The 15,131-nt window shown below is 46.6% G+C and overlaps 1 long non-coding RNA gene across 1 annotated transcript in view; it reads left to right on the forward strand.

Annotated features, from left to right (window-relative positions):
* Positions 1-15,131, forward strand: part of LOC147032657 (uncharacterized) — an 89,237-nt gene that overhangs the window by 22,415 nt on the left and 51,691 nt on the right. Inside the window, exon 4 of the long non-coding RNA XR_015055276.1 lies at positions 12,041-12,116. This is a non-coding gene — a long non-coding RNA (uncharacterized LOC147032657). The remainder of the gene's footprint in view (positions 1-12,040; positions 12,117-15,131) is intronic.

A 15,131-nucleotide genomic window follows, 5' to 3' on the forward strand; every position in this document is an offset into this window, starting at 1 on the left:
TCCCTCACCTCTGACCTCCGATCTCTGCACGGAAAGCGGACGTTGTGGAAATCATCGGCGCTGCATGGAGAGAGAACCCTTGCTTCCGACCTCTGACCTCTGCGCGGAAAACGGACGTTGTGGAAATCATCGGCGCTGCACGGCAATAGAACCCTTGCCTCTGACCTCTGACCTCTGCATGGAAAGCGGACGTTGTGGAAATCATCGGCGCTGCATGGCGAGAGAACCCTTGCCTCCGACCTCTGACCTCTGCATGGAAAGCGGACGTTGTGGAAATCATCGACACTGCACGGTGAGAGAACCCTTGCCTCCGCCTGCAGTGATGCCGTTTGATCGGATCTCACCGCTGCTGGCGCAAAGATGGCGTCGTTTCGGAGATGAAGGTGAGGCGATGCTTGTGGTGCGGAGATGTTGACGGTTGCTGGCGAAGTGGTGAGGATGGCGTGGTTTGTTGAGAGCAGGTGTGGTTGTGGTGGTGCAAAGGCGGTTGGTCTGAAGCGGTTGTTGAGAGCGATGTTGGTGGTGGTGGTGGTTGTTGTGAAGCGGTTGATGAGAGCGATGTTGGTGGTGGAGGTGGTTGTTGTGAAGTGGTTGTTGAGAGAGATGTTGGTGGTGGAGGTGGTTGGTCCAAAATAACGATAGCAAAGAATAACGGCTAACTCAAAGATCACAGCCCGGGTGACAAATTATTCCCATTAAACAACAGTGGGGAAATCTAACTGAACACGGACTTATTGGCATAACTGAACTAAGGACCTATATGGTGTTCTGCGAATTTCCACAGCCGTAACAATATATATATATATATATATATATATATATATATATATATATATATATATATATATATATATATATATATATATATATATATATATATGCATCATTTGAGAAGTGTCTGTTTGTTTGTTTGACTTGAATGCATTTCTAAACCATACATCCATCCATTGGGACCATTCTCTGTGTAGAAGGTTAGTGCTGCCTCAGCAGGCTCCTTCGCTAGTGGACACAATCTTGGACGGGTCGCCACTCCGCCACAGGATACCAGCAAGCTGACACTCATTTTGCCGACCTCGGAAGGATGACAGGCAGAGTCACCCCTACCTGGTAATAATTCAACAGCATTGGGATTTGAACTCAGGATCCTAGGATCCCAACACCACCTCCCTAACATTCCTGAACCACTACATGGAATGAGTTGTAAATTGGTGGTTATACTATGAGTGTGCATGAGAAAAGACCCCAATTTTCTCCATGTAACAGTACATTGCATATCGTCACCTTGTGAAAGCAAGTATGACAAATTATTCATCATAAAACTAGCCTGGTGTTTGCTTTGTGGATTGGGTGGCTGGCTTTGGATCCTTGGGTCCTGAGTTCGCGCCCCGTTTCCACTGAATTAACACCAAAGGGTTGACTTAGCCTGTCATCCTTCCGAGGTCGGCAAAATGATTACCAGTGTACTGGGCCCGGTGTATGCCCCGATTAAAATAGGTGTACCATATCCCTGTGTGTTGTAAGAGGTGACCTGGGTTAGCGTCAGGAAAGGCATCCGGCCATAAAACATTGCCTCAAGAAGAGAGCCATGATTGCACGGAGCCCACAAAAAGCTAACCCCTGCTCAGCAGGGAAAAATGGCTGTAAAAAGTATATAGCTGGGGAAATTAACCCCTCCCTTAAGAATGTGTTGTTTGTTGGCATTTGCTGTATAACTATAAGAAAGACATTTGTGTGTCTGTGTTGCCATTTTTCTCAGAGATGGACAAACGGATCTCCGTCAAACTTTCAGAGGTTCATTCGTGAGTGCCGGCGAGTGTTTTAAGAAAAAACGTTTTTGAAAAAAGTTGGATTGTTTATAAATCGGTCTATCATGCTTCTTGTTTGTCGCTATCTGAAAGGTAATATTAAATGATCTCCGACCCCATTCCTTCGTGGGTGTGGGGAAGTGGTTTCGGCCCCAACAAAAAAAAAAATCAAAATTTGATTTCTTCAAAATGCCAACAAGATTAGAACAGCAGTGATAAACTCTGGGCACCCCTGCTAGTATTGAATGAAAGCTGGATGGGGTTGCCATCTCATTCTGTATCATTCTGATGTAAGCATCGGAAGCTATCGGGTTTTACGTTGAAGCCTATCTTCCACCATCAGCTTTTGAATTCAAACAATCAGACCACGTGGTTTATCTTGCTTATAATTGATGCAATAAAGCCACATTAAGTTGCGAATGCTGGTTAAACATTGTTTGATGATATCTTTGTATTGTCCTCTGAAATACAGTGTGGGTGGTTTTCAGGTCAAAGAATACTCATCAGATAATTCACAAGGCTGTTTGTCTCAGCTTCTGATAAGTTCATATGGAATCCGTTCTACACAGCAAACACGTATTAATTGTGATTGATGCTAACATTTACAGTTGTATAAATGTGAGATTTAAAAAACAAAACATATTTACATTACTTAACATTACCACGTTTCATTTGATGAATTATATTGATTTCCGTGAAAACATTTTTCCCAAAAAATCCCCAACTTCTTGAACCATAATCCAGCATCAATTATGCTCATTTTTACAACCCGTTGTTTCACTGTCAAGGGAATACTGAAGGTGGGGGGGGGAGAGGATATGGATGGGGAGAGAGAGGAGAGAGAGGATGGAGAGTGACGAGGTGGAGGGGACAAAGAGAGATGAGCAAGGAGGGGTGGTGGAGTGAGGAGGGAGGGAGGCTTGGAGGGGTGGGGGAGAGACAAAGGGAGTGGAGAGTGAGGAGGGGTGGGAAAGGGAATGCAAATATGCTGTCGATCGTTAATTATGATTTATACTCCCTCACCAAAATGCTTCTGCAGAGAATAACATTGAAGATTTAAACAAAATAATGTCTGAGATCCATTTTCTACCTGTCATACTATACATACTGCCTGGAGACGAACACTGCCCGGAAACGTCTGGAGACAAACTCCCATCCGGACAAAAACACCCCCAGGACATGTTCGGAGACAAACATCACCCAGACATGTCCAGAGATAAACAGAGATGAACACTGCCCAGACATGTCCGGAGCCAAGCTGTCCAGAGACAAATTCCCGTCCGTAGCTGAATCCCCATCCAGACAAAAAAACCACCTGGACCCGATTGTAGCTAAGCTATCCGGAGGCAAACACCGCTCGGACACGTCCGGAGAAAACTCCCATCCAGATGCATCCGGAGCTACGCTATCCGGAGACAAACACCACCGGAGAAAAACACCGCCCAGACATAATCAGCACCCAGACAAGTCTGGAGAGAGGAGGGAGAGAGATTTGTAGGAGAATAGTCCTCTGTATTGGGCGGGGGTGGAGCGAGGATGGGACAGAGAGAAAGAGAGAGACATGGGTGGGGGGAGGGGAGTTCGCAAAGAGAAAAATGTTATGCTTTCTTAACAGCGCACACGCGTGCACGCGCGCGCGCGCGCGCACACACACACACACACACACACACACACACACACACACACACACACACACACACACACACACACACACACACACACACACACACACACACACACACACACACACACACACACACACTCACACACACTATTAGTGCTTGGGTGATATCAGCAATTCTTTGGGAGTGGGAAGATTGGAGTCAGTGTGATTACTGATGACAGTATGGACTGCATACCACCCAAAAACCTTGAGTAGCTTTCACCCTTGTTTTGGGGGAATTGCAACAAAAAAATTATAAAAACAACGTTGCATTATAGACGTTTCAGGGAGATGTGCATACACATTAATCTTTATAAACAGCTGCCAAACGTCATGTGTTGGGTGTTAAAAAATTTGGCTCTGTAATTTTGAAAACAAGTTCATATGGCAAATGGCTCGGAAATTGGGAGTTATCAAATATATTTTCCTTTGAAACACACAAAGAGAAACCATATAACCTTTGTAAATCATGTGCCTCGACCTTGTAGAAACTGCCGACTGTACATCCCAGTCAGGACATGAACTATACCACTATGGACTGTGGGGCGCTCGGAAAGTGGCTTAAGCATTCAAGCAAGCACTCAAATTAAACGGTTGAGAAGGAACGGCTGGTCAGGCTGTGGCTACATACCATAAAAGATCCCTTTAACTTTACACCCGGGTCCTCACTGAAGCAGACGAGAGTTTTGGCAGGGGCTGCTTGCAGCTTATGTTGACCTCTGCAAAGCATTCAATCAAAGTGATTGCATGATGTCATTTCCGTGGTGATGTTTTTCCTGCCCATTAACTCTTTAATGGAGGAGATTAACTTTTCTGAAGGACTGCGAGTACAGTGCAGTAATATAATTAACTTTTCAGAATGAAAGGGTTAACCTATACAGCACGTCGAGCGACCATTGTGGCCGAGACGTTTATGCAAATGAGTTCAAAACTGATCTCAACCCAAAGAACGAATCATGACCTTTCCTACAAGTATAGGGGGGCAACTTAGCATAACAATTGTGCATTTTGTGAGGAAAGCACCAAATTTGGCACACGAGTAGTCTAACATATTGTTACGGCCGTGGAAATTCGCAGAACACCATAAAGGTCCTCAGTTCAGTTATATCGCTAAGTGTGTGTTCAGATAGATTTCCCCACCGTGGTCTAAAGGGATTTATTCATGTTATCAGGGCTGTGATCTTTGAGTTAGCTGTTATTCTTTTGCTATCGTTATTTTGGACCAACCACAATGCCAACCACCATCCACAATGCCAACCACAACACCAGCCACCAACCACCTTCACAACGCCAACCACCAACCACCTTCTCCCCAATGCTAACCACATTCTCCACAACGCCAACCACCGTAACCACCACCACGTTTCCACCTCAGCACGGTTGCAAGAAGCCTGGCATTCGTCGGGAGAGAGCGGACGATGACCTCACCCCTCCCCCCCCCCAACGAAAAACGCATGCGGAAGAGATGCGGGGAAAAAATGAAGAATGAAAAAATGAAGAAGCTCTGCTGAACAACTCCTCTGCAGAAACAAAAAGCTTCCGAAGGCCTCAACCCTAACCCAAGCCAAACAGGACCCGAAGGTCTGCTGAACGACTCCCCTCAACTCTCCAACACACTCCGATCACGAACGAAGAAAGGGTCTCCTCTTTATCCTTCTCCCCCCTCCCCTGCGCCCGGCATGACTCATGCCTTCGTGATCCATCCCCCGCTCAACCACGGGTGGGAGGGAGTTGTTGACGTCATGAATTATGGGATGGAAGGGCTCTTCTTCCTCTTCGCAGAAGAGGGGGAGGGACGTCTCCATTGTTCGCCCCCAACTATTAAATCGATCCGCAACACATCTAATCGATTTCTAAACATTTAAACAATGGAAGGTGAGCTATCTGGAGAACAAGCACTTATCGACATAGCTGACTAAAGGAACCTGTATGTTGTGTGCAATCGAATTCCAAATTCGTAACACTACCCCCTCCCCTTTTTACAGACTCGTCCCAAGTCGTTATTTTCGTGTGACCAGCATGTGTAAGTTTTCCCCTAGTACGTTCTACCTTCGGATCCCTGAGTGCGACATTTCTTTATACGTGTTCTAAAAATAAATAACCTAACGCGCTGCGTGACTAACTAAACAAACTGTCACAGACTCATTCGGACAACTTAACTAAAATTGCCGGCGCTAAAACAAACATGCAGGTGAGGTTCCACGTATTTACAATTTTCATTTGACTTCTCCATTACTTAACCATGGCCCAGGACTTGTGATCTGTGAAAGGGGAGAAGGTAAAAGTCATTTCAAAGTTCATTGATGCAGGGGAATGGATGGAGATGGTCGCAAAACACAAATGAGCATGATGGATGCACGGGCTGCCTGCAGGGCAGTCCTTGCAAAACTGGATGGTCCTGGTGCACATGGTGATGGATGGACACAGGGGCAAATGCAAACAAGAGCGAGCAGGCATGGGGTCATGGCAGAGACAGGCAACTAGGCATGGCAAGGTAAGCCCATGCAGAACAGGCGGCTGCAGCACAACAGGCCGGCAGGTGAAGCTGGCCGGCCTCTGGTGTGGTTCCAACAGGTCTGGAGGGAGTGCGGTGGTGCCGGCCGCTCTGAAGGCGGGCTCGGACCGAGCCTACTGTCTCCCCCCCCTCCCCCCTCCCCCCACTCTATCACCTTTGCCTGTCTCTGTCAATACCCACTCCCTAAATTTGCCACAAAACACAACAAAATTGAGCCCCTCTTTATTTTTATTATTTCTATTTCCCTTTTATAATTGTCTCCCTTACCCCCTTTATCGTCTTTGTCCTTCTAACCTATCTCATCAACCGAGCCTACTCCCAACCCCTACGGTCCCTCTCTGGAGGGGAATAGGGAGAGACTAGCGTCCTGTCTCGAGGCCCAACGAAGCCTCAGAATGGCCTCCTCAGAGTTCAGCGATCCACCAAGGTGAGTCCAGCGGCCCACAACGAGCAAAGGGATGGATGGTGCGAAGGGGTACATCTCCTAACTATCCTAGGATTTATTACACCTGAAACTACCCCAGGGCTTTCCAAAAACGCCTCACACTTTTAAACTATCGGTTCTAAAAACCATGATTTCCGTCCCCTGTGTTGGTGTCCATTATAAATTTGGGCCTTGCCCTCAAATTTTCATCTTTGCCCTCACACAATTTCCTGGCTGGGCAGCGTGGCTCAACTGGCAGGAACTCCCCCTCTGCCGAACTCTAACCATGGCACCCCCAGGCCCGCAGGCTGCCTCCGAGCCTAGCTGCTCCCTATGAACACGGGGGGTTGCCCTCTCTGGCATTGCCCCCCTCCGATGCCCACGTGCCATGTTGATGCCCCGGGTCCCTTTTCGAGGGTCGCCCGTACCCACTACACTGCCCCCGTGGCATTCTGGCACTATGAGTCCCATTTCCGACGGGTCGCCCGTGCCCACTACACTAACCCAGCCCCTCTTGGGCCCTTGGCCTACTCTGGCCGGCTAGTCCGGTGCCTGGGGTGCCCACTAAACAAAACTCACCTTTCCACAGCCACGCTCCCAGCCGGTCCATGAACTCCTGCACCCTCCAAACGGGTTTCGTGCCTTCTCTCGATACCAACAAAGCGACCTCCTTTTAATAAATTTGAATAACCCACTAGCTCACATTAATCTGACCCCGGGGTCACTTGGGTGGGAATCACTCCTCCCCCCAATCAGTCATCGCACCATGCATACCACATTTGCTCCACTCACACACTTGGGCCCACTGTCCCACACTCATTCCTCACACTTTCCATTTCGCAACTCACACCAACACTCTATACTGCCATTCTTCTAACTAAATCCCCTGACGAACTCGTGCTCCCTCGTCATCCCTTACATCAATGCATATTCCATTTCCTCTATGTAGCTAAGCTACATCTCCACTACACATTTCCAGTCTGTCCATGTCTCCAAAAATCCAAAAATTCCCATTTCCTAAATTTAAACTGAAATCCCTCTCACTAATCCATTCCACGGGCACCATGAGGCCTTGTCCCTGCCCCATGAAGCCGGTCCAACTAACTCTAACCCATCCCCCTAACTAGTACTTCCTGTGCCCCCTAACAGGGGGGTCTTCCACCCCCTGCCTGGGGCTCGTGTCCACTCGAAGTGGCGAGGCTTGCTTTTTTTTTTCCTGCGCACACCAGCGCGGCCATTCGCAACCTGCCCGTGACCTCATGGCAGCTGTTCGCGCACCTCGTCCCCTTGGATGGTAACATCCGGCAGGGATTCCCTTCTGCCGGATTTCAACCATGCAGCCGACGTCACTGCGCATCTCAAAGCAAGCCCCGTGCTTTGAGGGGTTCCCCACGTGAGCACATGTGCTCTGCCCGTCCGTAACCTGTCCGAATCAAATTCACATTTCCAGCCTACCTTTTGTCCATCTGCGGGGTCGGCTTGTATCCACCGCGGACGTTTCCAGAGCGGATTTCACTCGTGCAGGCGCGCACGTGGCGGCCTCGTGCGAAGCACGGCACGGACCCCGTGCGCGCTGCTGTGCTAATCCGGCACGGTTACCAAAATAGCTACGGCCGCTACACAGCCTTTGTCCCTCGTCAGGCACCGTCTTTGTCGCACTCTCACGCACACATTCTCACGTGCCCTGATGCTCACACACTCCACCATGGCACTCGGACACGCGGTTGTGCCCTCTCGCATACCAACCGCCATTTCTCTTTCATACCGCGACCTCACACACGGTTTCTTTCACACACGGCACTTCTCCCTTAAACACCTTTTCACTCACGCATCGTGCTTCTTCCATACATGGGGATTCACTCGCACACGGGGAATTGCTTACACACGCCATAATACTTACACACGGGGTTTCACTCACACAATGCGTGCTTTCCAGCACGCATTTCACCACACTCGTAACCACACACACCGGGACGACCACGCTGGGGATTTGCACTACCTTAAGCACTCCCGGGGTCTCCATATCCCCCATGCTCCACGTGCACCCATTCACAGCACTCGCCCCCACTACCTCGCAAGGCTCGACCGGACTCTCCTCGTCGCGATCCACCCCAAGGGGGCACAGTCCCTCCCCTCGTTCCTGAAGGAGTGTATCCTGCTGCTTGCATCGGGTCCCAACACATTCCTCAAGCTCAACCCCATTGTCCCCCACTACCTCCATGTGTGTGCGTTCGTCCTTTGTGTCGTCCACTTCACCCCCTCTCTCCTCTATCTCCCGTGTCTCTGTTATTTCTATTTCCTGCGTCTCCGTCGTTGTCACCGCTACCTCCTTTATTATTTCCTTCGTCTCCACGTGTCTCTCCCTTCACGTCTCAGTCACCCCATTTAATTTTTCCCTCTCTGTCACCGTCACTTTCTCAATCACCTCCACGAGTCTCACCCTACATGTCTCCCTTATTATTGTGACCTCGCCCGTCTCCATCGAGGTACCGACACAATCCACACTCCCCCTTAGCTCGTTCGCTCCAACACGTGGCGCCACCATGATTCCTCTTATGCCCATTCTTGTTGCCTTCTGCCCTTCCTGGAGGTTTCGCCCCATGCGCTGCATCTCACCCCACTGTGTTTGCATCTCACCCCACTGTGTTTGCATCTCACCCTTCGTTGCATCCATTTTCTCATTCGTGGCTTGTATATCGCCCCTCATCGCTTGCATCATCCTCATCAACATTTCCCCTAACCGGTTGATTTCAGGCGACCCCGACAAAGCTGAATCGCCTCGGTCGGTCGTGGCTTCGCTGGGGACTGGGGAGGGAATTTGACGGAGGGAGGGGGGGGGTGTTATACACCGCGGCACCTGCCCTTGCGCCCATTTCGGACTCTTCATTTATTTGCGGGGAATAGTCAACCTGCATAACAGAGTCCTGCATGGTGATCTCGTCCTGGGCCTCTGGTTCCATTAACTCTACATCCACCTCACTACCCACCTGGCTCAACTCGCCTTGGCTGAACATTTTGCATGCTGGGAATAAAATTTATAAAGCTCGTAATTTGGGGACACGGGGGGGGGGGGGTGTTTGTGTCGCTTCCCCGAGGAACCACCTCCAAGAAGAGGTCGATGAGTCGCACCAAGCCGGGAACCAAACGGAGAACAAAGAACTCCACGAACCACGAAGAAGAAGCCACCACTCGCAGCTCGAGCCGAGTAACCAGCTCAACTCTCTTCCAAACAAGGCAGCTTGAAGCAAAAAGCTTTCAAAAGCCTCCAACCCTAACCAGAGTCAAGCAGTGGCCGAAGCTCTACTGAACAACTCCTCTGCAGAAGCAAAAAGCTTCCAAAGGCCTCGACCCTAACCCAAGCCAAACAGGACCTGAAGGTCTGCTGAACGACGCCCCTCAACTCCCTTCTCCAACTCAGAACACGAACCAACTCGAGGATCTCTTCCTTATCCTCTGAGCAGCTCGAGCCGAGGCTCTACTGAACCACCCGAACGAACCCAAACAAAGAAAAAGGATCTCTTTATCCTTCTCTGCTCCCTCCCCCGCGCCCGGCGTGACTCATGCCCTCGTGATCCACCCCCCCCGCTCAATCATGGGTGGGAGGTAGTTGTTGACGTCATGAATCACGGGACGGAAGGGCTCTTCTTCCTTTTCGCAGAAGAGGGGGAGGGACGTCTTCATTGTTCGTTCCCTAACTATTAAATCGATCCGCAGCGCATCTCATCGATTTCTGAACATTTAAACAATGGAAGGTGAGCTATCTGGGGAACAAGCATTGATCGACATAGCTGACTAAAGGAACCTGTATGTTTTGTGCAATCGAATTCCAAATTCGTAACTATATTTTATGGTTACTCATTGACTGGCCCTCGTATATTAGATTAAAGGTTGCCATTCCTGACCTTTGTGAGTTTTTTGTTTGTAGAACTTTTTGAACAGCCCGCGGAATATATGGGAATATCCAGTACATGTTGCTCAGTACGTGTCTCGCTTTTTATTCTTTGAATTCTCTAGTTTGGCTTCGATTCATGAAGGAATAACATATTATGACTATAATATAAACGAATGCGTTCATGATTCACAGGCATGAATTTGTATCATCGAATACCCTGTGTTTCCCAAATGAATGGAAACCTGGTTGTTTCACCGGCAAGCATCACTTGTGTGCACCGAAGAGACCAAGACGCTTTTACGGAAAATGGGACGTCATTGTGTTTCTGGTACCCTGACCAAATTCGCAATTACTACTCTGTACCTCCACTGGGAAGGCAAGTGCAATCCATCTTGTGTATCTCTCACCTAAAACTGCATCATCATCAACATTTCTCACACTCAATCTTATCAGATCAGGCCAGACATGTCCTCAAGAGAAATAACAGCTGTTCCAAGTCGAATGTAATTTTGATCAACAACAGAAACTAAACAAAGAACACTTATTAATACTAGGACAAAGATCCTCCCATGATATGAAAGAGTGGGGATGAAAAACACAAATTTATGACAACATACAGTACTTGAATTCAATTTGCTTTCTTATTATGCATTCCGAAGCTTTGAAGCTTTCTTATTGCCATTCTGATATTGTTTGTAAATTTTTTTTTTTATCACGGTACTTGGAATGACGGGTCAAATCTTGTCACCTCACGAAGTGGTTGATGTATTGAAAGCCACTAAAGCACCCTGAATAACCCAACAAGCACATGCAAGAGAGAAAATACTGAAGAGCTGGACCGATTAAAGGCAGTTTATAAAATGAAAAAAAAAAATTCGTGGGATAAATAAATGTTTTTCAGATTACTGCCCAAAAATATAATCCAGTCTGCATTGGTCTTTCTTTTCGACCTTTACAAAGCAAGTCATCTGCTTCATTTTTATGCGTATGTGACCGAACTGTGTGCGTTGGTCAGTGATTCAGTGAGGCCGTAAACACTTCAGTCATTATTGCTTTAAGCAAACATACGATTTTGATGAAACTTGGTCACAAGCTTCATATCTGATGCCTAAAGAAGTAGTATTGACCGCATCAAAATCTGCACTCATTAAGGGGTCTATGATGGGGAAAGGGGAGGGGTCGAACCCCCAATTAGGCATTTGCTCATTTCTCAAAAAACAACACGCACAATTTCAATGAAACTTGACCACAACCTTCAACCTTCTTCACTCGTGATGTACCAAAGTGTGTTCATGGCATTAAAAAAACATCTGGGACTTTGGAGGTCTGCTGGGGGGAGGGTGGTTGAGTTATTGTTACTCCTGATCCAGGTGAGCTTGAGGACCCGTGGTCCTATTTTTTGCTTTAGTAAGCAGGTGTTTGCTCACCTGTAAACCATCTCCCCTTTTCTTTTTCCTTTTCCCACCCTGATTTATTAACTCTCTTATCATCATGTGCTTTCTTATCAGTTTGATACGTCTGATTTCACTTTCATTTCCGATGTTAAATTTTTGAAGTGGGTGGGGGGATGGAATGTGCAAGTGCATTAGGAAGTAGAGCAGGAGTGGAATGGGACGTATGAGAGCTAAGGCCTAAATGAAGTTTTCCGATGTTTCATTTTCCTTGTATTACTTTGGTTGACCAAGACATACGAGTAGCCTGCAATGCTATGCAGTACAGCTTATGTATGATGTTGGTGCAGACTTGAAGATGAGCTCTCGGAATGGAATGATCATGAGGGCGAGTTCTGGTTTCTGTTGCTGCTGCTGCTGCTGCATGTAGGTTTATACTTTATATAACTGCAATTAAACTATCACTTTACGAACCACTGTAATTTTGTCCAAATATAGAGTTAGTCGGACTTACCAAGACACATGGACTCACTGGTGTTGAAAACAAAAAATCATGAAATGACCGACTTGTGAAGGAGTCAATGAGAGGTGCAAGTACGTGCTTTTCAAAAAAGGTAGCTCGAGAGTTACCAACCATCGATCCAGTGTGTGCCTTATCACAGTGCATTGGAAAATTGCTTCGCTCGTGCCATGTTGGATTTGAGAGCAGCACATCCACGGCACCATCATTTATTTCTGATTTAACCTGTCTGTTTAATTTAGAGAGCCTATGGGTCTCATACTGTCTTATCAACCATACCGATTACTCGCTGACCCTGTGTGTCTCCTCTGGGAATACCTCTGACATTCGACAAGGTTGTTGTGTGATATTTATGTGAAGGTGCTAAGATTTATTTCTTGTAATAAAAATAAGAAGAAGAAGAACAACTACAACATCATGCCCAACTTCCTTTTTGAGGGTTCTTTATGAAGATGCTTTCAAATGGATCAACTCTGATGAATATTGTAATCTTGGGATAAATTAACAAGATTATGGTGGAATTTTCTTGCAAATAGATCACAAAACATTATTATATTGCCTTGGAGGGAGGGTGGGGTTCTGTTCTGTTCATTATTGAGGCTTGGTTGCCAGGGTAGCTATCATTTCTTGGAAGTGCAGCTGTGCTGCTGATGCTGTGCCCCTCAAGAAGAACACTGGTACTCATTTAATTGACCTCATAATGATGACTGGTGTTGCTGGTGTTAATTCAGCAGCCAATGGGGCTCAAACTCAGGACCCTAAGTGCTAAGCCAACACCAAGTTTGGGGAAGGGATGGTAGGAGAGGGTAATGCTTCCATTTTACCTAAAAGCCAAGCCTAGTTTTATCTAAAAACCATCCACCACCAACCGGTGCTGGCAGCCTGGTCCTCCAGTTTACCATCCATTGGGGGATGGCGCACACATTTATGCCTCACTCTGCTTGCGAAATACCAGGATGCCAGTTTATAGCCGAGTCGAGATTCGAACCCAGGCTGGAGAGCTCAAAGCAAACCTCTAAGCTCTCCTGCAAAATAAGCTGACAGTCATAAAGTATTGATTGAAAACGATTTTCTGTTTTATTAGTAATATTGCTGTTTGTATGTGTCACTTAGGAACTGAAGCCTGCAAATCAACGAATGGCAAAAGCAACCGTGCAGCACTTTGCAAACAGATTGACAATTTTAGCGGTTGGCACCTGCAGTCATGTCTATCTTGTAGTTTCTGAGCTGAAATGACTGCCTGAACCTGTGTGTGTGCTCTGCCGAATATGCAGCTTATTTGGAATGCTAAACGAGCTGCATTTGGCTGATTTCCTTGCAAGCAAGTCAGGTCTTAACTCGTTAACTTTGAAAGTCATGCTGGGATGTTACTCATGATGTTGAATTTTATATTTTTTCCAAAACTGTCGCCTTCGTTAGGACCTCTTTTGGTGCTTGAAAAATTGGAAGTGAACTTCTTATTTTTCTGTATGTAGCCTGTGGCTGATGGTTGCATCATTGCTGGGAGCAGGGCTGCGCCACTGATGCAGTGTCCCTAGTACGAGTAAGCTGGTACTCATTTTGCTGATGTCGGAAGGATGATAGGCTGAGCCAACCCACCTGGTGATTATTTAATTGTAGGACACAGGGGTTCAAACACAAGACCCTGAAATCTTTAGGACAACATCCATCATCCATCCATCCATTGGGACCATACTCTGTGCAAAGCATTGGTGCTGCCTTAGCAGTCTCCTTGACTATTGGGTACAATCCTGGACGGGTCGCCACTCCGACACAGGATACCAGCAAGCCGGTACTTATTTTGTCAACCTCAGAAGGATGACAGGTCGAGTCAACCCCACCTGGTATTAATTCAATTGCCGAGTGTGGTTTGAACTCAGGATCAGAGGATCCCAAGCCCGCCACCATAACCATTGAGCCAACACCAGGCTGAGAAGTGAACAAATATAATTACTTCCGTCACCGAAGGTGAAGGAGGTTATGTTTTCACCTCTTTCTGTCTGTTTGTTTGTTTGGCTGTCTTGTTAGTCTGTCTACAGGATATCTCAAAAAGTTTTAGGTGGATCCGGATGAAATTTTGTGGACAGGTTGGGTGTGTTTCAAGGACGAACTGATTAGTTTTGGTGAAGATTCGGATCCGGATCCGACTACTCCAATTTTTTAAGTGATTCTTCACCATTGAAAGATTGGGCCAAAATCGATATATAGCACGATATCTCAAAAAGTTATGTATGGATTCAGATGAAACTTGGTGAACACGTTGGGTGTGTTTCACGGAAGAATTGATTCTACTTTAGTGAAGATCCGGATCCGAATCTGGATCTGATAATTTTAAGTGATTCTTCACCATTGAGAGATATGGCTAAACCAATATATAGTATGATATAAAAATAAAGTTGTGGACATATTCGGACGAAACTTGGTGGACAGGTTGGGTGTGTGACCACAACGAATTGATTCGATTTTGGTGAAGATCCAACTACGAGAATTTTGTTAGTGATTCTTCACCATTCAGAGATCGCAACAAAAACGATATATCGCATGATATTTAACCTCCGCCATCGAAGATAGATGGAGGTTACTGTTTTCACCCCTTTCTGTTTGTTTGTTTGTTTGTTTGTGAACAGTATTACGGAAAAACTCCTCGACGGATTTCGACGAAACTTGGTGGGGGGATTAGGTATGGTCCAAGGATCATGCCATTACATTTTGGACTTGGTCCAAAATCCAATATGGCCGCTATGGTGGCCAATTTGAAAAAATATTTGAATTTTTTTTTTTTGCATTTCTACATGTTTTAAGTGATTTCCACCCCCTCCCAAAAAAAATTGTTAGAGAAAAAAAAATTTTTGCAACTTTTTTTCAACAAAATTTCGATTTTTTTTTGCATTTCTACATGTTATAAGTGATTTCCAACAAAA

Source organism: Eptatretus burgeri, chromosome 2, assembly GCF_056783735.1.
Source record: "Eptatretus burgeri isolate ZD-2024b chromosome 2, Ebu_testis_v1, whole genome shotgun sequence".
Lineage (NCBI taxonomy): Eukaryota > Metazoa > Chordata > Myxini > Myxiniformes > Myxinidae > Eptatretus > Eptatretus burgeri.